The sequence below is a fragment of the Ornithorhynchus anatinus genome, chromosome X1, assembly GCF_004115215.2.
Source record: "Ornithorhynchus anatinus isolate Pmale09 chromosome X1, mOrnAna1.pri.v4, whole genome shotgun sequence".
Lineage (NCBI taxonomy): Eukaryota > Metazoa > Chordata > Mammalia > Monotremata > Ornithorhynchidae > Ornithorhynchus > Ornithorhynchus anatinus.
In genome coordinates this window covers 97,555,310-97,560,861 of record NC_041749.1, presented here as the reverse complement: position 1 = coordinate 97,560,861, position 5,552 = coordinate 97,555,310, and the positions used below count along the sequence as shown (strand labels likewise).

At 43.6% G+C, this 5,552-nt stretch overlaps 1 non-coding gene across 1 annotated transcript; it reads left to right on the top strand.

Annotated features, from left to right (window-relative positions):
• The first annotated feature begins 216 nt into the window (after positions 1-216).
• LOC114806700 lies at positions 217-354 on the top strand. Its single transcript, XR_003754762.1, has one exon. It is a non-coding gene; the product is annotated as a small nucleolar RNA SNORA7 (small nucleolar RNA).
• The last annotated feature ends 5,198 nt before the right edge of the window (positions 355-5,552 follow it).

Below are 5,552 nucleotides of genomic sequence, written 5' to 3'. Positions count from 1 at the left end.
GTCCACTAAGGATAAACCAAGAGGATACAATATTGGAAACAGTTTCCAAAGGAGGTGGCAGAACCCTAATTTGAAGGGCTGGACAAACTAATAGATTTCCATCTGTGTGGAAAGGTTTAGGGGTGATCCTATGTGAAGTCAGGGGTCTCTTCCAACAGAATATGTGCAAATCAGCAGCCCCTTCAAATGAGTAAGTACACTTTAGGAGAGAGACAACTCCTCTCAGGGTCGCACCTGGAGAGTTTCCAGTACTCTACCAGTCTTGGCTTCAGGAGGGAGAGTCAAGTCTGGGCCTATCCATTCCATTCCTAGCTTGGCCAGTGGATAGCGAGTGGAAGGCAATCTGCTACAAGTCAAAATTCACCTGTGCTGGGCAGCAGCGGCATGGGAAAGAGTCAAGGATGGAGACTCAAATTTACTGTGTGGAAGGCAGCAAAGGTAAACCATTTCTGTATTTTTACCTCGAAAACTCTATGGATACACTACCAGAACGACTGCAGATGGACAGTGAGGCATTCTGGGAGAGATGTGTCCGTGGTGCCACTATGGGTTGGAAATGACTCGACAGCCTAAGACAAGACAAGACAAGGAGAGAGAGAATGCATAGCTGCCAGAATCTAGACCCCAAAGATCTTGCTGCCAAGGTTTGAAGAAAAGAAAAGTTTCAGTTGGTTTTGTGAAAGGGTCATCCAAATGACATCATGTTTTTGGAGCTAAAATAGGCAGGTTCAAGGGAAGAACCATTGTAATTAAAGAGAAGAGCCATTTTTTTCTGTATTTCTAGGAAGATGACCATTTACAACTTAGAGTGAGCAAAGGCAGAATTCACTACCTTTTAATAATTGTGGCATTTGCTAAGTGCTTACTGTGTGCCGAGCACTGTACTAAGCACTGGAATAGATACAAGATAATCAAGGTGGACATAATCCTTGTCCCACACAGAGCTCACAGTGTAAGTAGGAGGGAGAAGCAGCGTGGCTCAGTGGAAAGAGCACGGGCTTTGGAGTCAGAGGTCATGGGTTCGAATTCTGGCTCGGCCACTTGTCAGCTGTGTGACTTTGGGCAAGTCACTTAACTTCTCGGTGCCTCAGTTACCTCATCTGTAAAATGGGGATTAAGACTGTGAGCCCCACGTGGGACAACCTGAATGCCCTGTGTCTACCCCAGCGCTTAGAACAGTGCTCGGCACATAGTAAGCGCTTAACAAATACCAACATTATTATTAACATTATTAACAGATATTGTATCTCCATTTGACAGAGGAGGAAACTGAGCACGGAGAAGGTGGGTGACTTGTCCAAGGTTCCATAGCAGGTAAGTGACTGAACTGGAATTAGAATGCAGGTCTTTGGACTCCCAAGCCTATGGTCTATCTTTTCTAGTGGCCCATTGAGGATAGTAGAATACAGATGCATTTTTAGGCACAGTAGTATTTATATCCCTTGGAAAAGTAGTAAATACAAGGTTGAAATTATCAGATGATGGAATTGCATTATAAAAATGAATCTCATTATCAGTGGAAAGCTGTAAGCTTGTTTCCTTTTTCAAGAAAATATTAAATTGATATTTTAGTATGCCAAAAGAGCAGCTTCAGCAGAACTCTCTGCTTCCTAAGAGCTGAGAGAATCCATGTAGCAATTAGACAGATGCGTAACTCACAGATAGGACAGGGAGGAAAAAAATGCAACATCTGAATATGAAGTAGCCCACACACACTGTCTATAAAATTTTTAATGAGGGAGGTATGTGTCTATAGAAATAAATGTCATTTGGTAGACTGACTCAGGTTACAGTTTCTAATTTGGTTAGAAAAAAACCCAAAAAACTTCCCCCAAATAGATAAATATGTTTCTCCCTCACAGAAGAAACAGAAATGACCTGACATAGAGATAAAGCAACGTGCAAGAGGCTTACACAGAACTGATAAGACATTCCACATTGAGTACATGTAAAGATTGTCTTTTTCTGTGCAGATCAATCAACTAATGATATTTATTGAATGCTTACAGACCACTGTATTAAGTGCTTGGGAGAGTATGATACAATAGAATAGGAAGACACATGCCTGCCCCCAAGGATCTTACAATTTAGCTGGACAGACAGATATTAAAATAAACTACAGAAAGGAGAAGCAGCAGACTCTAAGGAGATGTGCATAAGTGTTGTGAGGGACAGGGACAGGTGAGTATCAAAGTGCTCAGTGAATACAAACTTAAGTACATAGGTGATGCTGAAGAAAGGGAGAATAGAGTGGAGATAAGAAAGATTAGTCAGGGAAGGCCTCTTGGATACTGCACGGGCCTGGGAGTTAGAAGATCATGGGTTCTAATCCCAGCTCCACCACTTGTCTGCTGTGTGACCTTGGGCAAGTCAGTTCACTTCTCTGTGCCTCAGTCACCTCATCTGTAAAATAGGGATTGAGATTGTGAGCCCCACAGGGGACGGGGACTGTGACCAACCCGATTTGCTTGTATCCATCCCCGTATCTGGCACATAGTAAGCGCTTAATAAATACCATTATCATTATTTTCTGTAGGGTCTAGTACTGTGCTCGAATCTAATAGTATGCTTCATAAAATATGTATGATGATGCTGTTGGTAATAATTATGATAATGGTACTTTTTAAGCACTTACTATGTGTCAAGCACTGGGGTAGATACAGGATAATCATATGGGTCTCAATTCCTGCCCCTCTAGACTGTGAGCTTGTTGAGCACAGAGAATGTGTCTGTTGTTATATTGTACCCTCCCAAGTGCTTAATACAGTGCTCTGCACACAGTAAGCACTGAATAAATATGATTGAATGAATGAATAAGGAGAATGGGGAACAGACACTTTATCCCCATTTCATAGATGAGGAAACTGAGGCACAGAAGTTATGTGACCTGACTAAGGTCACAGTACAGTGGTCTGCGCACAGTAAGTGCTCAATAAATACAGTTGAATGAATTGAATGAACTCAGGCAAGTGATGAAGCGAGAACACAGAACCCAGGTCTCTTGACTCCCAGTTTCCGCTCTTTCTCCAAGTCAGTGTGGACTTCCAAGATTCATATATGCATATAATTTCCTATAAAAACATCCTGCCTTGGTTAAATCTCACAGATAGTTGCTAGGAATAATTCCATTCACACTCTTAATAAGATGCTTGAATTCCAAAGATTTTATAAAGAAAACCCCCTCAGATATTATCAGGAGATCTTTACCTTTTAATGATTTTGAATGAAAAGGGATGTCATTTTCAAGTGGGAAATCATGGCAGCAGATAGAACAATGGTGGACAGGATTTTAATTATTAAATTCTACATGCCCAGCACTGGGGTAGATTCAACTTGATCTGATTACATCCAATCCCTGTCTCACATGGGAGGGACTCTCAGTATAAGCATTAGGGAGAGAAGGTATCTTACCTCCACTTAATAGATGACGAACCTGAAATACAGAGAGGTTAAGTAACTTGTCCAAGGTCACACCACAAACCAGTGTCAGATCTAGGATCTGAAGCAAAGTCTATTTGACTTCTAGTCCCTTGCTCATTCTGATGTATTGCTCTCCTTAGGAAAAGACTTTGAAAAGACGAGGGTGCTAAGAAGCCACCTCAAAAACAGAGCCAGGGCTTGTATGGGACAAATGCATTAGCAAAGGAAAGAACTATCTTCACATGCAAATAGGGAGGAAGAAAGTGTCAGTCATGTATGAGTGTTTTCAGTCACATTTGCATGCATGGATAGGCTGTCACCATCAGTAGCATCATGTTTGACTAGAAGGGCAGCTACTGAGAGGCAATTAAGGCTATTGAGAAGCAGCATGTCTTAGTGGATAGAGCATGGGCCTTGGAGTCAGAAGGACCTGGGCTCTAATTCTGCCTCTGTCATGTGTCTGCTGTATGACTTTGGGAAAGTCACTTCACTTCTCTATGCCTCAGTTCCCTCATCTGTAAAATGGGGATTAAGACTGTGAGCCCCATGTGGGATGAGGACGGTGTCCAACCTGATTACCTTGTATCTATGCCACTTGGAACAGTGCCTGGTACACAGTAAGCACTTAACAAATACCATCAAAAAACACAAGAAAAAAATTAAGAATATACAATATTCCTCCTGTCCTTAGGGAACTTACAATATAATGAGGAAGGAAGGCAAATTGCTAAGTTGCACTAGGCCAAGAGTAAGAGTATACACTGAGTAAAAGTCAAAGTAAATGAGTAAAGGAATAAAGCTGGCTGAGGACATGGCAATTAGTTAGGAGAATGCCTCTTGGATGGATACAGGAAATATCGTGGAGGAGAAACTGGCAGGATTTAGAGACAGACTGAATACAGGAGGTAGAAGTAATGAAAATATAAATAAGAAAATAAGTAGGCCCCTTTGCCTTTATTTTCCTGACTTTTTAGGGATGAAATACAGCTGCTATAGGAAGGTTCTGGTCTTCAGCAGCAGCCTGACCTACTGGGAAGAACATGGGCTTGAGAGTCAGGGGACCTGGATTCTACTCCTCCTCCTCTGCCACCTGCCCTGTGACCTTGGGCAAACCACTTACCTTCTCTAGGCGTCAGTTTCTCCATCAGTAAAATGGTGATTCAATGCCTGTTCTCCTTCCTAATTGGGCTGTGAGCTCCATGTCAGGTAGGGACTGTGTCCAACCTGATTAGCTTAGTAGAGTACTGACTTGGCACAGAGTAAATGCTTAAAACATATCACAGTTATTGCTACTTTATAATGCCCTCTCACTGCTTCATTCATTCTGATACCTCCACTACCTCGGCACCCAAGACACCCTTCTACTTCATTTCTAGTGGTGGGAGACCTACTGGCAAGGCTTCCACGACAGGTTGGCAGATTTTCCTCTATGAAATGATATTCAGGAGAAATCCTTTGTCCTCTAGATGATGTGGCAAACAGGTGTTTTATAATGGCTGCTTATCAATCCATCTTATAGTTTGAATTAGTAGGACACCTGATCTTCTAAGCAGAGGGCTGCACTGAAGAAGGAGTCAGGACTTTCTGTGAAGCTCAGGAGGAAGGAACTCAGGCCAACCACACGTGCACTTTCCTCCACTGCCTGGCTCATTTGCCAGGTTCTGGAATGGCAACCAGAGTCAAGGTAGCGGGAAAGTGTGTTTGCCTCCGCTGCCCTGGATGATTTTCCTGGGTCGATCCCCATGACAGAGGGAGGAATGAGGGGAACCCTAGTCTGGGCCATCGCAGCCAGGGCCCTCAGGACTGTGGGAGCTCTGTGGGTGAGGAGGGGCCTGCGCACGGGGTTTCCACCGCCGGACCAGAGGACAGAGAGGTCGCACTGGTGGTGGGGGCGAGGGGAGCAGTGTCTCCACTCGTCAACTCTTGAGAAGTAGCATGTCCTAGCGGAAAGAGCATGGGCCTGGGAGTCAGAGGATCTGGGTTCAAATTCCAGGTCCGCCACTTGTCTGCTGTGTGACCTTGGGCAAATCATTTAACTTCTCTGTGCCTTAGTTCCCTCATCTGCAAAATGGGGATTCAATATCTGTTCTCCCTCCTACTTAGACTGTGAGCCCCATGTGGGACCTGATTAT